Source organism: Rhinoderma darwinii (assembly GCF_050947455.1).
Source record: "Rhinoderma darwinii isolate aRhiDar2 chromosome 2 unlocalized genomic scaffold, aRhiDar2.hap1 SUPER_2_unloc_6, whole genome shotgun sequence".
NCBI classification, from domain to species: Eukaryota; Metazoa; Chordata; class Amphibia; order Anura; family Rhinodermatidae; genus Rhinoderma; species Rhinoderma darwinii.
Genome location: NW_027461729.1, coordinates 629,608 through 647,421, shown reverse-complemented (window position 1 = coordinate 647,421; position 17,814 = coordinate 629,608). Strand labels below are relative to the sequence as shown.

General features: G+C 47.9%; 12 non-coding genes across 12 annotated transcripts; all 12 read left to right on the top strand.

Moving 5' to 3' along the window:
* Positions 1 to 2,566: 2,566 nt before the first annotated feature.
* Positions 2,567 to 2,757, top strand: LOC142681663 (U2 spliceosomal RNA). Its single transcript, XR_012853546.1, has one exon. It is a non-coding gene; the product is annotated as a U2 spliceosomal RNA (small nuclear RNA).
* A 1,131-nt stretch (positions 2,758 to 3,888) lies between these two features.
* On the top strand, positions 3,889 to 4,079 carry LOC142681662 (U2 spliceosomal RNA). Its single transcript, XR_012853545.1, has one exon. It is a non-coding gene; the product is annotated as a U2 spliceosomal RNA (small nuclear RNA).
* A 1,131-nt stretch (positions 4,080 to 5,210) lies between these two features.
* Positions 5,211 to 5,401, top strand: LOC142681746 (U2 spliceosomal RNA). The gene has a single exon (XR_012853621.1). It is a non-coding gene; the product is annotated as a U2 spliceosomal RNA (small nuclear RNA).
* Positions 5,402 to 6,534: 1,133 nt separating this feature from the next.
* On the top strand, positions 6,535 to 6,725 carry LOC142681737 (U2 spliceosomal RNA). The gene has a single exon (XR_012853613.1). It is a non-coding gene; the product is annotated as a U2 spliceosomal RNA (small nuclear RNA).
* A 1,120-nt stretch (positions 6,726 to 7,845) lies between these two features.
* LOC142681646 (U2 spliceosomal RNA) lies at positions 7,846 to 8,036 on the top strand. The gene has a single exon (XR_012853531.1). It is a non-coding gene; the product is annotated as a U2 spliceosomal RNA (small nuclear RNA).
* Positions 8,037 to 9,162: 1,126 nt separating this feature from the next.
* Positions 9,163 to 9,353, top strand: LOC142681725 (U2 spliceosomal RNA). The gene has a single exon (XR_012853602.1). It is a non-coding gene; the product is annotated as a U2 spliceosomal RNA (small nuclear RNA).
* A 1,267-nt stretch (positions 9,354 to 10,620) lies between these two features.
* On the top strand, positions 10,621 to 10,811 carry LOC142681566 (U2 spliceosomal RNA). Its single transcript, XR_012853458.1, has one exon. It is a non-coding gene; the product is annotated as a U2 spliceosomal RNA (small nuclear RNA).
* Positions 10,812 to 11,935: 1,124 nt separating this feature from the next.
* Positions 11,936 to 12,126, top strand: LOC142681675 (U2 spliceosomal RNA). The gene has a single exon (XR_012853557.1). It is a non-coding gene; the product is annotated as a U2 spliceosomal RNA (small nuclear RNA).
* A 1,108-nt stretch (positions 12,127 to 13,234) lies between these two features.
* Positions 13,235 to 13,425, top strand: LOC142681645 (U2 spliceosomal RNA). Its single transcript, XR_012853530.1, has one exon. It is a non-coding gene; the product is annotated as a U2 spliceosomal RNA (small nuclear RNA).
* A 1,132-nt stretch (positions 13,426 to 14,557) lies between these two features.
* LOC142681667 (U2 spliceosomal RNA) lies at positions 14,558 to 14,748 on the top strand. Its single transcript, XR_012853550.1, has one exon. It is a non-coding gene; the product is annotated as a U2 spliceosomal RNA (small nuclear RNA).
* Positions 14,749 to 15,879: 1,131 nt separating this feature from the next.
* LOC142681621 (U2 spliceosomal RNA) lies at positions 15,880 to 16,070 on the top strand. Its single transcript, XR_012853508.1, has one exon. It is a non-coding gene; the product is annotated as a U2 spliceosomal RNA (small nuclear RNA).
* Positions 16,071 to 17,195: 1,125 nt separating this feature from the next.
* Positions 17,196 to 17,386, top strand: LOC142681729 (U2 spliceosomal RNA). The gene has a single exon (XR_012853605.1). It is a non-coding gene; the product is annotated as a U2 spliceosomal RNA (small nuclear RNA).
* Positions 17,387 to 17,814: the final 428 nt, after the last annotated feature.

The following is a 17,814-nucleotide window of genomic DNA, read 5'->3' as shown; positions in this document are numbered from 1 at the left end:
CTCAAGAAACTACCCAACGCCAAAACGTTGGCTACCTTGTTTGTCAAACACATCCTGCGTCTCCATGGGGTCCCTGTCAATATTGTTTCGGACAGAGGGGTACAATTTGTTTCATTGTTTTGGAGAGCCTTCTGTATGAAGTTGGGGATTGATCTGTCCTTCTCCTCTGCCTTCCATCCTGAAACCAATGGCCAAACGGAGAGGACTAATCAGTCTCTAGAACAATACTTAAGGTGTTTTGTCTCTGACTGTCAATTTGATTGGGTCTCTTTCATTCCCCTCGCCGAATTTTCCCTTAATAACCGGGTCAGTAACTCGTCAGGGGTCTCTCCTTTTTTTTGTAATTTTGGGTTTAATCCACGGTTCTCCTCCGTTTCACCTGGTAGTTCCAACAATCCTGAGGTAGAGGTCGTTCATCGGGAACTGTGCACAGTCTGGGCCCAGGTTCAGAAAAACCTAGAGGTGTCCCAGAGCGTACAAAAAACTCAGGCTGATAAAAAACGTTCTGCTAACCCCCTGTTTATGGTCGGGGATCTGGTGTGGTTGTCGTCTAGGAACTTGCGTCTCAAGGTTCCGTCCAAGAAGTTTGCTCCCCGGTTTATTGGGCCGTATAAGGTCATTGAGGTCCTCAATCCTGTCTCCTTCCGGCTGGAGTTACCCCCGTCTTTTCGGATACACGACGTGTTTCATGCCTCCCTCCTCAAATGCTGCTCCCCGTCCTTGGCTCCCTCGAGGAGACCTCCTGTTCCCATCCTCACCCCGGAGGGGGTGGAATTCGAGGTGGCCAGGATTGTGGACAGCAAGATGGTCCAAGGCTCCCTCCAGTACCTGGTCCATTGGAGAGGATACGGGCCCGAGGAGAGGACTTGGGTACCCGCCCGGGATGTTCACGCTGGGGTATTGGTCAGGAGGTTCCACCTGCGTTTCCCCAGTAAGCCAGGTCCACTTAGAAAGGGTCCGGTGGCCCCTCATAAAAGGGGGGGTACTGTAAAGGATCTGCCAGGCACAGCGGGGTTAACTCCCAGAACTAATCAGTCAGCACCTGAGAATACATCCCTGAGACTGACTCCTGCTTCCACCATTCAGGCTGGCAGGCTTAGGAGTGGGAGAGCCTATCGTAACCTGGCCAGACTCAGCTAGCTCCCGCCCTCGGTCTATTTAAGCCTGCACTTCCTGTCCCTCGGTGCTTGTTATTGCTTTTGTTTCTTTCCTTGTGGTTCCTGGCCCAGCTACAGCTCCTGCTATTTTTGATCCTGCTCCATACCGACCCTGGCTTACCGACTACTCTTCTGCTTTTCGTTTTGTACCTCGCACACTCCTGGCTTGACTCGGCTCGTTCACCACTCTGGTTGCTCACGGTGTTGCCGTGGGCAACGGCCCCTTTTCCTTGCTTGTGTTCCTTGTATGTTTGTCGTGTTTGTCGTGCACTTACTGAGCACAGGGACCGCCGCCCAGTTGTACCCCGTCGCCTAGGGCGGGTCGTTGCAAGTAGGCAGGGACAGAGTGGCGGGTAGATTAGGGCTCACTTGTCCGTCTCCCTACCCCCTGCCTTTACAGCATTTGTTACAGTCATGTGTGATAATGAGCTAATTTATTAAATGCAATTAATTAATACATTGCCACCTCTTGTTTTGTGTCGTCTGTGTTTCTGTGTTTCCGGCATTTCACATTGGAACAGCTCATTCACCTTCCTTGTCTTCTCTCCGCCCTCCCACCTAGGTAGGTTAAAGAGCTGCACCTGAGCCAGCCACTGATTGATGCAGCACCATAGTCAAATAGTGGAGTGGAGTAGGGGAACAGCAAACAGCCATTAAAGCAGCCAGCCCGCCCGCCCGCCCGCCCGTCACAATGGACCTACCTGTGTACACTAGATGGATGTGATGGAATGTACTGTGGTCCCTACATTTCAAGAAGAAGTAAGAATTGCAGTTGCAACAAACCCTTGCTTGCCTACAAAGAGAGCAGCAATTTGGATTTGTTACTATGTTACCTGGAAGAATAACAAACTGTGCAAGGATGGAGGTTGTAGGAGCAAGGAGAACAAGTTGTCTGTAAAGTTGGTGGATGCCTATTTTCCATTTTGCAGTCCCTTGTCTCCCTCTTGTGGCCTCCTGGAGGCAACTAGCTGTGCAAAAAAAAGACAGCCTGGGAGCCGGCTGTTGCAGTGTTGCCCTCTCAGGCAACACTGAGTGACTGACTGAGCCGCACCGTCTTATATAAAGTTCAGACGGAACTTTGCACGTGTCATAGTGGAGACCTCAGGAGCCAGAGCCAGCTTTCTGACATCATAATGGGGCCTCAGAGATAAAAGCCTGGGCCCAGGCAGTGTTGGTCAGTGCTGCTCAGCAGGCAGCACTGGACTGGATTAAAGCTGATACAAGGTGTGAAAGGAGAAGGGGTGGCAGTGGGCATGCACTTACTGCTGCTGCTGCTGCTGCTGCCAGTGTTTGCACGGCAGGAGGGCATTTGGGCGTTGCCAGGAAGGCGTTTTTATGTCGATTCCTCCTCTTTCAGCACTGCATTGTGGTGCAAGCAAAAGAAGCAAAACGCGCGGCACGTTCGGGTTATCGCTTCTCGGCCTTTTGGCTAAGATCAAGTGTAGTATCTGTTCTTATCAGTTTAATATCTGATACGTCCCCTATCTGGGGACCATATATTAAATGGATTTTTAGAACAGGGAGATGGAAATAGAGCTTGCTCTGTCCACTCCACGCATTGACCTGGTATTGCAGTATTTCCAGGACCGGTGCACCGTTTCCTTATGTGTTTACTAAAATCAGATTCCAAAAGTGCTTTTTGTGTTTGCCATTGTTTTTGTCTTTCGGATGGGATCTCCCCTTTTAATCCCATTATTTCAACACCTGTTGGACAATGCATTTGTACAGTCATGTGTGATAATGAGCTAATTTATTAAATGCAATTAATTAATACATTGCCACCTCTTGTTTTGTGTCGTCTGTGTTTCTGTGTTTCCGGCATTTCACATTGGAACAGCTCATTCACCTTCCTTGTCTTCTCTCCGCCCTCCCACCTAGGTAGGTTAAAGAGCTGCACCTGAGCCAGCCACTGATTGATGCAGCACCATAGTCAAATAGTGGAGTGGAGTAGGGGAACAGCAAACAGCCATTAAAGCAGCCAGCCCGCCCGCCCGCCCGCCCGTCACAATGGACCTACCTGTGTACACTAGATGGATGTGATGGAATGTACTGTGGTCCCTACATTTCAAGAAGAAGTAAGAATTGCAGTTGCAACAAACCCTTGCTTGCCTACAAAGAGAGCAGCAATTTGGATTTGTTACTATGTTACCTGGAAGAATAACAAACTGTGCAAGGATGGAGGTTGTAGGAGCAAGGAGAACAAGTTGTCTGTAAAGTTGGTGGATGCCTATTTTCCATTTTGCAGTCCCTTGTCTCCCTCTTGTGGCCTCCTGGAGGCAACTAGCTGTGCAAAAAAAAGACAGCCTGGGAGCCGGCTGTTGCAGTGTTGCCCTCTCAGGCAACACTGAGTGACTGACTGAGCCGCACCGTCTTATATAAAGTTCAGACGGAACTTTGCACGTGTCATAGTGGAGACCTCAGGAGCCAGAGCCAGCTTTCTGACATCATAATGGGGCCTCAGAGATAAAAGCCTGGGCCCAGGCAGTGTTGGTCAGTGCTGCTCAGCAGGCAGCACTGGACTGGATTAAAGCTGATACAAGGTGTGAAAGGAGAAGGGGTGGCAGTGGGCATGCACTTACTGCTGCTGCTGCTGCTGCTGCTGCTGCCAGTGTTTGCACGGCAGGAGGGCATTTGGGCGTTGCCAGGAAGGCGTTTTTATGTCGATTCCTCCTCTTTCAGCACTGCATTGTGGTGCAAGCAAAAGAAGCAAAACGCGCGGCACGTTCGGGTTATCGCTTCTCGGCCTTTTGGCTAAGATCAAGTGTAGTATCTGTTCTTATCAGTTTAATATCTGATACGTCCCCTATCTGGGGACCATATATTAAATGGATTTTTAGAACAGGGAGATGGAAATAGAGCTTGCTCTGTCCACTCCACGCATTGACCTGGTATTGCAGTATTTCCAGGACCGGTGCACCGTTTCCTTATGTGTTTACTAAAATCAGATTCCAAAAGTGCTTTTTGTGTTTGCCATTGTTTTTGTCTTTCGGATGGGATCTCCCCTTTTAATCCCATTATTTCAACACCTGTTGGACAATGCATTTGTACAGTCATGTGTGATAATGAGCTAATTTATTAAATGCAATTAATTAATACATTGCCACCTCTTGTTTTGTGTCGTCTGTGTTTCTGTGTTTCCGGCATTTCACATTGGAACAGCTCATTCACCTTCCTTGTCTTCTCTCCGCCCTCCCTCCTAGGTAGGTTAAAGAGCTGCACCTGAGCCAGCCACTGATTGATGCAGCACCATAGTCAAATAGTGGAGTGGAGTAGGGGAACAGCAAACAGCCATTAAAGCAGCCAGCCCGCCCGCCCGCCCGCCCGTCACAATGGACCTACCTGTGTACACTAGATGGATGTGATGGAATGTACTGTGGTCCCTACATTTCAAGAAGAAGTAAGAATTGCAGTTGCAACAAACCCTTGCTTGCCTACAAAGAGAGCAGCAATTTGGATTTGTTACTATGTTACCTGGAAGAATAACAAACTGTGCAAGGATGGAGGTTGTAGGAGCAAGGAGAACAAGTTGTCTGTAAAGTTGGTGGATGCCTATTTTCCATTTTGCAGTCCCTTGTCTCCCTCTTGTGGCCTCCTGGAGGCAACTAGCTGTGCGAAAAAAAGACAGCCTGGGGGCCGGCTGTTGCAGTGTTGCCCTCTCAGGCAACACTGAGTGACTGACTGAGCCGCACCGTCTTATATAAAGTTCAGACGGAACTTTGCACGTGTCATAGTGGAGACCTCAGGAGCCAGAGCCAGCTTTCTGACATCATAATGGGGCCTCAGAGATAAAAGCCTGGGCCCAGGCAGTGTTGGTCAGTGCTGCTCAGCAGGCAGCACTGGACTGGATTAAAGCTGATACAAGGTGTGAAAGGAGAAGGGGTGGCAGTGGGCATGCACTTACTGCTGCTGCTGCTGCTGCTGCTGCTGCCAGTGTTTGCACGGCAGGAGGGCATTTGGGCGTTGCCAGGAAGGCGTTTTTATGTCGATTCCTCCTCTTTCAGCACTGCATTGTGGTGCAAGCAAAAGAAGCAAACCGCGCGGCACGTTCGGGTTATCGCTTCTCGGCCTTTTGGCTAAGATCAAGTGTAGTATCTGTTCTTATCAGTTTAATATCTGATACGTCCCCTATCTGGGGACCATATATTAAATGGATTTTTAGAACAGGGAGATGGAAATAGAACTTGCTCTGTCCACTCCACCCATTGACCTGGTATTGCAGTATTTCCAGGACTGGTGCACCCTTTCCTTATGTGTTTACTAAAATCAGATTCCAAAAGTGCTTTTTGTGTTTGCCATTGTTTTTGTCTTTCGGATGGGATCTCCCCTTTTAATCCCATTATTTCAACACCTGTTGGACAATGCATTTGTACAGTCATGTGTGATAATGAGCTAATTTATTAAATGCAATTAATTAATACATTGCCACCTCTTGTTTTGTGTCGTCTGTGTTTCTGTGTTTCCGGCATTTCACATTGGAACAGCTCATTCACCTTCCTTGTCTTCTCTCCGCCCTCCCTCCTAGGTAGGTTAAAGAGCTGCACCTGAGCCAGCCACTGATTGATGCAGCACCATAGTCAAATAGTGGAGTGGAGTAGGGGAACAGCAAACAGCCATTAAAGCAGCCAGCCCGCCCGCCCGCCCGTCACAATGGACCTACCTGTGTACACTAGATGGATGTGATGGAATGTACTGTGGTCCCTACATTTCAAGAAGAAGTAAGAATTGCAGTTGCAACAAACCCTTGCTTGCCTACAAAGAAAGCAGCAATTTGGATTTGTTACTATGTTACCTGGAAGAATAACAAACTGTGCAAGGATGGAGGTTGTAGGAGCAAGGAGAACAAGTTGTCTGTAAAGTTGGTGGATGCTTTTTTTCCATTTTGCAGTCCCTTGTCTCCCTCTTGTGGCCTCCTGGAGGCAACTAGCTGTGCAAAAAAAAGACAGCCTGGGGGCCGGCTGTTGCAGTGTTGCCCTCTCAGGCAACACTGAGTGACTGACTGAGCCGCACCGTCTTATATAAAGTTCAGACGGAACTTTGCACGTGTCATAGTGGAGACCTCAGGAGCCAGAGCCAGCTTTCTGACATCATAATGGGGCCTCAGAGATAAAAGCCTGGGCCCAGGCAGTGTTGGTCAGTGCTGCTCAGCAGGCAGCACTGGACTGGATTAAAGCTGATACAAGGTGTGAAAGGAGAAGGGGTGGCAGTGGGCATGCACTTACTGCTGCTGCTGCTGCTGCTGCTGCTGCTGCTGCCAGTGTTTGCACGGCAGGAGGGCATTTGGGCGTTGCCAGGAAGGCGTTTTTATGTCGATTCCTCCTCTTTCAGCACTGCATTGTGGTGCAAGCAAAAGAAGCAAAACGCGCGGCACGTTCGGGTTATCGCTTCTCGGCCTTTTGGCTAAGATCAAGTGTAGTATCTGTTCTTATCAGTTTAATATATGATACGTCCCCTATCTGGGGACCATATATTAAAGGGATTTTTAGAACAGGGAGAAGGAAATAGAGCTTGCTCTGTCCACTCCACGCATTGACCTGGTATTGCAGTATTTCCAGGACCGGTGCACCCTTTCCTTATGTGTTTACTAAAATCAGATTCCAAAAGTGCTTTTTGTGTTTGCCATTGTTTTTGTCTTTCGGATGGGATCTCCCCTTTTAATCCCATTATTTCAACACCTGTTGGACAATGCATTTGTACAGTCATGTGTGATAATGAGCTAATTTATTAAATGCAATTAATTAATACATTGCCACCTCTTGTTTTGTGTCGTCTGTGTTTCTGTGTTTCCGGCATTTCACATTGGAACAGCTCATTCACCTTCCTTGTCTTCTCTCCGCCCTCCCTCCTAGGTAGGTTAAAGAGCTGCACCTGAGCCAGCCACTGATTGATGCAGCACCATAGTCAAATAGTGGAGTGGAGTAGGGGAACAGCAAACAGCCATTAAAGCAGCCAGCCCGCCCGTCACAATGGACCTACCTGTGTACACTAGATGGATGTGATGGAATGTACTGTGGTCCCTACATTTCAAGAAGAAGTAAGAATTGCAGTTGCAACAAACCCTTGCTTGCCTACAAAGAAAGCAGCAATTTGGATTTGTTACTATGTTACCTGGAAGAATAACAAACTGTGCAAGGATGGAGGTTGTAGGAGCAAGGAGAACAAGTTGTCTGTAAAGTTGGTGGATGCTTTTTTTTCCATTTTGCAGTCCCTTGTCTCCCTCTTGTGGCCTCCTGGAGGCAACTAGCTGTGCAAAAAAAAGACAGCCTGGGGGCCGGCTGTTGCAGTGTTGCCCTCTCAGGCAACACTGAGTGACTGACTGAGCCGCACCGTCTTATATAAAGTTCAGACGGAACTTTGCACGTGTCATAGTGGAGACCTCAGGAGCCAGAGCCAGCTTTCTGACATCATAATGGGGCCTCAGAGATAAAAGCCTGGGCCCAGGCAGTGTTGGTCAGTGCTGCTCAGCAGGCAGCACTGGACTGGATTAAAGCTGATACAAGGTGTGAAAGGAGAAGGGGTGGCAGTGGGCATGCACTTACTGCTGCTGCTGCTGCTGCTGCTGCTGCCAGTGTTTGCACGGCAGGAGGGCATTTGGGCGTTGCCAGGAAGGCGTTTTTATGTCGATTCCTCCTCTTTCAGCACTGCATTGTGGTGCAAGCAAAAGAAGCAAAACGCGCGGCACGTTCGGGTTATCGCTTCTCGGCCTTTTGGCTAAGATCAAGTGTAGTATCTGTTCTTATCAGTTTAATATCTGATACGTCCCCTATCTGGGGACCATATATTAAATGGATTTTTAGAACAGGGAGAAGGAAATAGAGCTTGCTCTGTCCACTCCACGCATTGACCTGGTATTGCAGTATTTCCAGGACCGGTGCACCCTTTCCTTATGTGTTTACTAAAATCAGATTCCAAAAGTGCTTTTTGTGTTTGCCATTGTTTTTGTCTTTCGGATGGGATCTCCACTTTTAATCCCATTATTTCAACACCTGTTGGACAATGCATTTGTACAGTCATGTGTGATAATGAGCTAATTTATTAAATGCAATTAATTAATACATTGCCACCTCTTGTTTTGTGTCGTCTGTGTTTCTGTGTTTCCGGCATTTCACATTGGAACAGCTCATTCACCTTCCTTGTCTTCTCTCCGCCCTCCCTCCTAGGTAGGTTAAAGAGCTGCACCTGAGCCAGCCACTGATTGATGCAGCACCATAGTCAAATAGTGGAGTGGAGTAGGGGAACAGCAAACAGCCATTAAAGTAGCCAGCCCGCCCGCCCGCCCGCCCGTCACAATGGACCTACCTGTGTACACTAGATGGATGTGATGGAATGTACTGTGGTCCCTACATTTCAAGAAGAAGTAAGAATTGCAGTTGCAACAAACCCTTGCTTGCCTACAAAGAAAGCAGCAATTTGGATTTGTTACTATGTTACCTGGAAGAATAACAAACTGTGCAAGGATGGAGGTTGTAGGAGCAAGGAGAACAAGTTGTCTGTAAAGTTGGTGGATGCTTTTTTTTCCATTTTGCAGTCCCTTGTCTCCCTCTTGTGGCCTCCTGGAGGCAACTAGCTGTGCAAAAAAAAGACAGCCTGGGGGCCGGCTGTTGCAGTGTTGCCCTCTCAGGCAACACTGAGTGACTGACTGAGCCGCACCGTCTTATATAAAGTTCAGACGGAACTTTGCACGTGTCATAGTGGAGACCTCAGGAGCCAGAGCTAGCTTTCTGACATCATAATGGGGCCTCAGAGATAAAAGCCTGGGCCCAGGCAGTGTTGGTCAGTGCTGCTCAGCAGGCAGCACTGGACTGGATTAAAGCTGATACAAGGTGTGAAAGGAGAAGGGGTGGCAGTGGGCATGCACTTACTGCTGCTGCTGCTGCTGCTGCCAGTGTTTGCACGGCAGGAGGGCATTTGGGCGTTGCCAGGAAGGCGTTTTTATGTCGATTCCTCCTCTTTCAGCACTGCATTGTGGTGCAAGCAAAAGAAGCAAAACGCGCGGCACGTTCGGGTTATCGCTTCTCGGCCTTTTGGCTAAGATCAACTGTAGTATCTGTTCTTATCAGTTTAATATCTGATACGTCCCCTATCTGGGGACCATATATTAAATGGATTTTTAGAACAGGGAGATGGAAATAGAGCTTGCTCTGTCCACTCCACGCATTGACCTGGTATTGCAGTATTTCCAGGACCGGTGCACTCTTTCCTTATGTGTTTACTAAAATCAGATTCCAAAAGTGCTTTTTGTGTTTGCCATTGTTTTTGTCTTTCGGATGGGATCTCCCCTTTTAATCCCATTATTTCAACACCTGTTGGACAATGCATTTGTACAGTCATGTGTGATAATGAGCTAATTTATTAAATGCAATTAATTAATACATTGCCACCTCTTGTTTTGTGTCGTCTGTGTTTCTGTGTTTCCGGCATTTCACATTGGAACAGCTCATTCACCTTCCTTGTCTTCTCTCCGCCCTCCCTCCTAGGTAGGTTAAAGAGCTGCACCTGAGCCAGCCACTGATTGATGCAGCACCATAGTCAAATAGTGGAGTGGAGTAGGGGAACAGCAAACAGCCATTAAAGCAGCCAGCCCGCCCGCCCGCCCGCCCGTCACAATGGACCTACCTGTGTACACTAGATGGATGTGATGGAATGTACTGTGGTCCCTACATTTCAAGAAGAAGTAAGAATTGCAGTTGCAACAAACCCTTGCTTGCCTACAAAGAGAGCAGCAATTTGGATTTGTTACTATGTTACCTGGAAGAATAACAAACTGTGCAAGGATGGAGGTTGTAGGAGCAAGGAGAACAAGTTGTCTGTAAAGTTGGTGGATGCCTATTTTCCATTTTGCAGTCCCTTGTCTCCCTCTTGTGGCCTCCTGGAGGCAACTAGCTGTGCAAAAAAAAGACAGCCTGGGGGCCGGCTGTTGCAGTGTTGCCCTCTCAGGCAACACTGAGTGACTGACTGAGCCGCACCGTCTTATATAAAGTTCAGACGGAACTTTGCACGTGTCATAGTGGAGACCTCAGGAGCCAGAGCCAGCTTTCTGACATCATAATGGGGCCTCAGAGATAAAAGCCTGGGCCCAGGCAGTGTTGGTCAGTGCTGCTCAGCAGGCAGCACTGGACTGGATTAAAGCTGATACAAGGTGTGAAAGTAGAAGGGGTGGCAGTGGGCATGCACTTACTGCTGCTGCTGCTGCTGCCAGTGTTTGCACGGCAGGAGGGCATTTGGGCGTTGCCAGGAAGGCGTTTTTATGTCGATTCCTCCTCTTTCAGCACTGCATTGTGGTGCAAGCAAAAGAAGCAAATCCTGTCTTGCTTCCTCTCCGGCCTTTATTCACCTCCCGCTTAGTAGCTGTGAGTGTGTGTGAGCCTGCAGGGCCCCATGGAATTGCCTAGGAGTAGGCTGAATCGCTGCAAGGGGTGAACAGCAGTATTGGGCAGGCTCGGTCAACGCGCGGCCCGTTCGGGTTATCGCTTCTCGGCCTTTTGGCTAAGATCAAGTGTAGTATCTGTTCTTATCAGTTTAATATCTGATACGTCCCCTATCTGGGGACCATATATTAAATGGATTTTTAGAACAGGGAGATGGAAATAGAGCTTGCTCTGTCCACTCCACGCATTGACCTGGTATTGCAGTATTTCCAGGACCGGTGCACCCTTTCCTTATGTGTTTACTAAAATCAGATTCCAAAAGTACTTTTTGTGTTTGCCATTGTTTTTGTCTTTCGGATGGGATCTCCCCTTTTAATCCCATTATTTCAACACCTGTTGGACAATGCATTTGTACAGTCATGTGTGATAATGAGCTAATTTATTAAATGCAATTAATTAATACATTGCCACCTCTTGTTTTGTGTCGTCTGTGTTTCTGTGTTTCCGGCATTTCACATTGGAACAGCTCATTCACCTTCCTTGTCTTCTCTCCGCCCTCCCTCCTAGGTAGGTTAAAGAGCTGCACCTGAGCCAGCCACTGATTGATGCAGCACCATAGTCAAATAGTGGAGTGGAGTAGGGGAACAGCAAACAGCCATTAAAGCAGCCAGCCCGCCCGCCCGCCCGTCACAATGGACCTACCTGTGTACACTAGATGGATGTGATGGAATGTACTGTGGTCCCTACATTTCAAGAAGAAGTAAGAATTGCAGTTGCAACAAACCCTTGCTTGCCTACAAAGAAAGCAGCAATTTGGATTTGTTACTATGTTACCTGGAAGAATAACAAACTGTGCAAGGATGGAGGTTGTAGGAGCAAGGAGAACAAGTTGTCTGTAAAGTTGGTGGATGCTTTTTTTCCATTTTGCAGTCCCTTGTCTCCCTCTTGTGGCCTCCTGGAGGCAACTAGCTGTGCAAAAAAAAGACAGCCTGGGGGCCGGCTGTTGCAGTGTTGCCCTCTCAGGCAACACTGAGTGACTGACTGAGCCGCACCGTCTTATATAAAGTTCAGACGGAACTTTGCACGTGTCATAGTGGAGACCTCAGGAGCCAGAGCCAGCTTTCTGACATCATAATGGGGCCTCAGAGATAAAAGCCTGGGCCCAGGCAGTGTTGGTCAGTGCTGCTCAGCAGGCAGCACTGGACTGGATTAAAGCTGATACAAGGTGTGAAAGGAGAAGGGGTGGCAGTGGGCATGCACTTACTGCTGCTGCTGCTGCTGCCAGTGTTTGCACGGCAGGAGGGCATTTGGGCGTTGCCAGGAAGGCGTTTTTATGTCGATTCCGATTCCTCCTCTTTCAGCACTGCATTGTGGTGCAAGCAAAAGAAGCAAAACGCGCGGCACGTTCGGGTTATCGCTTCTCGGCCTTTTGGCTAAGATCAAGTGTAGTATCTGTTCTTATCAGTTTAATATCTGATACGTCCCCTATCTGGGGACCATATATTAAAGGGATTTTTAGAACAGGGAGAAGGAAATAGAGCTTGCTCTGTCCACTCCACGCATTGACCTGGTATTGCAGTATTTCCAGGACCGGTGCACCCTTTCCTTATGTGTTTACTAAAATCAGATTCCAAAAGTGCTTTTTGTGTTTGCCATTGTTTTTGTCTTTCGGATGGGATCTCCCCTTTTAATCCCATTATTTCAACACCTGTTGGACAATGCATTTGTACAGTCATGTGTGATAATGAGCTAATTTATTAAATGCAATTAATTAATACATTGCCACCTCTTGTTTTGTGTCGTCTGTGTTTCTGTGTTTCCGGCATTTCACATTGGAACAGCTCATTCACCTTCCTTGTCTTCTCTCCGCCCTCCCTCCTAGGTAGGTTAAAGAGCTGCACCTGAGCCAGCCACTGATTGATGCAGCACCATAGTCAAATAGTGGAGTGGAGTAGGGGAACAGCAAACAGCCATTAAAGCAGCCAGCCCGCCCGTCACAATGGACCTACCTGTGTACACTAGATGGATGTGATGGAATGTACTGTGGTCCCTATATTTCAAGAAGAAGTAAGAATTGCAGTTGCAACAAACCCTTGCTTGCCTACAAAGAAAGCAGCAATTTGGATTTGTTACTATGTTACCTGGAAGAATAACAAACTGTGCAAGGATGGAGGTTGTAGGAGCAAGGAGAACAAGTTGTCTGTAAAGTTGGTGGATGCTTTTTTTTCCATTTTGCAGTCCCTTGTCTCCCTCTTGTGGCCTCCTGGAGGCAACTAGCTGTGCAAAAAAAAGACAGCCTGGGGGCCGGCTGTTGCAGTGTTGCCCTCTCAGGCAACACTGAGTGACTGACTGAGCCGCACCGTCTTATATAAAGTCAAGACGGAACTTTGCACGTGTCATAGTGGAGACCTCAGGAGCCAGAGCCAGCTTTCTGACATCATAATGGGGCCTCAGAGATAAAAGCCTGGGCCCAGGCAGTGTTGGTCAGTGCTGCTCAGCAGGCAGCACTGGACTGGATTAAAGCTGATACAAGGTGTGAAAGGAGAAGGGGTGGCAGTGGGCATGCACTTACTGCTGCTGCTGCTGCCAGTGTGTGCACGGCAGGAGGGCATTTGGGCGCTGCCAGGAAGGCGTTTTTATGTCGATTCCTCCTCTTTCAGCACTGCATTGTGGTGCAAGCAAAAGAAGCAAAACGCGCGGCACGTTCGGGTTATCGCTTCTCGGCCTTTTGGCTAAGATCAAGTGTAGTATCTGTTCTTATCAGTTTAATATCTGATACGTCCCCTATCTGGGGACCATATATTAAATGGATTTTTAGAACAGGGAGAAGGAAATAGAGCTTGCTCTGTCCACTCCACGCATTGACCTGGTATTGCAGTATTTCCAGGACCGGTGCACCCTTTCCTTATGTGTTTACTAAAATCAGATTCCAAAAGTGCTTTTTGTGTTTGCCATTGTTTTTGTCTTTCGGATGGGATCTCCCCTTTTAATCCCATTATTTCAACACCTGTTGGACAATGCATTTGTACAGTCATGTGTGATAATGAGCTAATTTATTAAATGCAATTAATTAATACATTGCCACCTCTTGTTTTGTGTCGTCTGTGTTTCTGTGTTTCCGGCATTTCACATTGGAACAGCTCATTCACCTTCCTTGTCTTCTCTCCGCCCTCCCTCCTAGGTAGGTTAAAGAGCTGCACCTGAGCCAGCCACTGATTGATGCAGCACCATAGTCAAATAGTGGAGTGGAGTAGGGGAACAGCAAACAGCCATTAAAGCAGCCAGCCCGCCTGCCCGCCCGCCCGTCACAATGGACCTACCTGTGTACACTAGATGGATGTGATGGAATGTACTGTGGTCCCTACATTTCAAGAAGAAGTAAGAATTGCAGTTGCAACAAACCCTTGCTTGCCTACAAAGAAAGCAGCAATTTGGATTTGTTACTATGTTACCTGGAAGAATAACAAACTGTGCAAGGATGGAGGTTGTAGGAGCAAGGAGAACAAGTTGTCTGTAAAGTTGGTGGATGCTTTTTTTTCCATTTTGCAGTCCCTTGTCTCCCTCTTGTGGCCTCCTGGAGGCAACTAGCTGTGCAAAAAAAAGACAGCCTGGGGGCCGGCTGTTGCAGTGTTGCCCTCTCAGGCAACACTGAGTGACTGACTGAGCCGCACCGTCTTATATAAAGTTCAGACGGAACTTTGCACGTGTCATAGTGGAGACCTCAGGAGCCAGAGCTAGCTTTCTGACATCATAATGGGGCCTCAGAGATAAAAGCCTGGGCCCAGGCAGTGTTGGTCAGTGCTGCTCAGCAGGCAGCACTGGACTGGATTAAAGCTGATACAAGGTGTGAAAGGAGAAGGGGTGGCAGTGGGCATGCACTTACTGCTGCTGCTGCTGCTGCTGCTGCTGCCAGTGTTTGCACGGCAGGAGGGCATTTGGGCGTTGCCAGGAAGGCATTTTTATGTCGATTCCTCCTCTTTCAGCACTGCATTGTGGTGCAAGCAAAAGAAGCAAAACGCGCGGCACGTTCGGGTTATCGCTTCTCGGCCTTTTGGCTAAGATCAAGTGTAGTATCTGTTCTTATCAGTTTAATATCTGATACGTCCCCTATCTGGGGACCATATATTAAATGGATTTTTAGAACAGGGAGATGGAAATAGAGCTTGCTCTGTCCACTCCACGCATTGACCTGGTATTGCAGTATTTCCTGGACCGGTGCACCCTTTCCTTATGTGTTTACTAAAATCAGATTCCAAAAGTGCTTTTTGTGTTTGCCATTGTTTTTGTCTTTCGGATGGGATCTCCCCTTTTAATCCCATTATTTCAACACCTGTTGGACAATGCATTTGTACAGTCATGTGTGATAATGAGCTAATTTATTAAATGCAATTAATTAATACATTGCCACCTCTTGTTTTGTGTCGTCTGTGTTTCTGTGTTTCCGGCATTTCACATTGGAACAGCTCATTCACCTTCCTTGTCTTCTCTCCGCCCTCCCTCCTAGGTAGGTTAAAGAGCTGCACCTGAGCCAGCCACTGATTGATGCAGCACCATAGTCAAATAGTGGAGTGGAGTAGGGGAACAGCAAACAGCCATTAAAGCAGCCAGCCCGCCCGCCCGCCCGCCCGTCACAATGGACCTACCTGTGTACACTAGATGGATGTGATGGAATGTACTGTGGTCCCTACATTTCAAGAAGAAGTAAGAATTGCAGTTGCAACAAACCCTTGCTTGCCTACAAAGAAAGCAGCAATTTGGATTTGTTACTATGTTACCTGGAAGAATAACAAACTGTGCAAGGATGGAGGTTGTAGGAGCAAGGAGAACAAGTTGTCTGTAAAGTTGGTGGATGCTTTTTTTCCATTTTGCAGTCCCTTGTCTCCCTCTTGTGGCCTCCTGGAGGCAACTAGCTGTGCAAAAAAAAGACAGCCTGGGGGCCGGCTGTTGCAGTGTTGCCCTCTCAGGCAACACTGAGTGACTGACTGAGCCGCACCGTCTTATATAAAGTTCAGACGGAACTTTGCACGTGTCATAGTGGAGACCTCAGGAGCCAGAGCCAGCTTTCTGACATCATAATGGGGCCTCAGAGATAAAAGCCTGGGCCCAGGCAGTGTTGGTCAGTGCTGCTCAGCAGGCAGCACTGGACTGGATTAAAGCTGATACAAGGTGTGAAAGGAGAAGGGGTGGCAGTGGGCATGCACTTACTGCTGCTGCTGCTGCTGCTGCTGCTGCCAGTGTTTGCACGGCAGGAGGGCATTTGGGCGTTGCCAGGAAGGCGTTTTTATGTCGATTCCTCCTCTTTCAGCACTGCATTGTGGTGCAAGCAAAAGAAGCAAAACGCGCGGCACGTTCGGGTTATCGCTTCTCGGCCTTTTGGCTAAGATCAAGTGTAGTATCTGTTCTTATCAGTTTAATATCTGATACGTCCCCTATCTGGGGACCATATATTAAATGGATTTTTAGAACGGGGAGATGGAAATAGAGCTTGCTCTGTCCACTCCACGCATTGACCTGGTATTGCAGTATTTCCAGGACCGGTGCACCCTTTCCTTATGTGTTTACTAAAATCAGATTCCAAAAGTGCTTTTTGTGTTTGCCATTGTTTTTGTCTTTCGGATGGGATCTCCCCTTTTAATCCCATTATTTCAACACCTGTTGGACAATGCATTTGTACAGTCATGTGTGATAATGAGCTAATTTATTAAATGCAATTAATTAATACATTGCCACCTCTTGTTTTGTGTCGTCTGTGTTTCTGTGTTTCCGGCATTTCACATTGGAACAGCTCATTCACCTTCCTTGTCTTCTCTCCGCCCTCCCTCCTAGGTAGGTTAAAGAGCTGCACCTGAGCCAGCCACTGATTGATGCAGCACCATAGTCAAATAGTGGAGTGGAGTAGGGGAACAGCAAACAGCCATTAAAGCAGCCAGCCCGCCCGCCCGCCCGCCCGTCACAATGGACCTACCTGTGTACACTAGATGGATGTGATGGAATGTACTGTGGTCCCTACATTTCAAGAAGAAGTAAGAATTGCAGTTGCAACAAACCCTTGCTTGCCTACAAAGAGAGCAGCAATTTGGATTTGTTACTATGTTACCTGGAAGAATAACAAACTGTGCAAGGATGGAGGTTGTAGGAGCAAGGAGAACAAGTTGTCTGTAAAGTTGGTGGATGCCTATTTTCCATTTTGCAGTCCCTTGTCTCCCTCTTGTGGCCTCCTGGAGGCAACTAGCTGTGCAAAAAAAAGACAGCCTGGGGGCCGGCTGTTGCAGTGTTGCCCTCTCAGGCAACACTGAGTGACTGACTGAGCCGCACCGTCTTATATAAAGTTCAGACGGAACTTTGCACGTGTCATAGTGGAGACCTCAGGAGCCAGAGCCAGCTTTCTGACATCATAATGGGGCCTCAGAGATAAAAGCCTGGGCCCAGGCAGTGTTGGTCAGTGCTGCTCAGCAGGCAGCACTGGACTGGATTAAAGCTGATACAAGGTGTGAAAGTAGAAGGGGTGGCAGTGGGCATGCACTTACTGCTGCTGCTGCTGCTGCTGCCAGTGTTTGCACGGCAGGAGGGCATTTGGGCGTTGCCAGGAAGGCGTTTTTATGTCGATTCCTCCTCTTTCAGCACTGCATTGTGGTGCAAGCAAAAGAAGCAAAACGCGCGGCACGTTCGGGTTATCGCTTCTCGGCCTTTTGGCTAAGATCAAGTGTAGTATCTGTTCCTATCAGTTTAATATCTGATACGTCCCCTATCTGGGGACCATATATTAAATGGATTTTTAGAACAGGGAGATGGAAATAGAGCTTGCTCTGTCCACTCCACGCATTGACTTGGTATTGCAGTATTTCCAGGACCGGTGCACCCTTTCCTTATGTGTTTACTAAAATCAGATTCCAAAAGTGCTTTTTGTGTTTGCCATTGTTTTTGTCTTTCGGATGGGATCTCCCCTTTTAATCCCATTATTTCAACACCTGTTGGACAATGCATTTGTACAGTCATGTGTGATAATGAGCTAATTTATTAAATGCAATTAATTAATACATTGCCACCTCTTGTTTTGTGTCGTCTGTGTTTCTGTGTTTCCGGCATTTCACATTGGAACAGCTCATTCACCTTCCTTGTCTTCTCTCCGCCCTCCCTCCTAGGTAGGTTAAAGAGCTGCACCTGAGCCAGCCACTGATTGATGCAGCACCATAGTCAAATAGTGGAGTGGAGTAGGGGAACAGCAAACAGCCATTAAAGCAGCCAGCCCGCCCGCCCCCGCCCGTCACAATGGACCTACCTGTGTACACTAG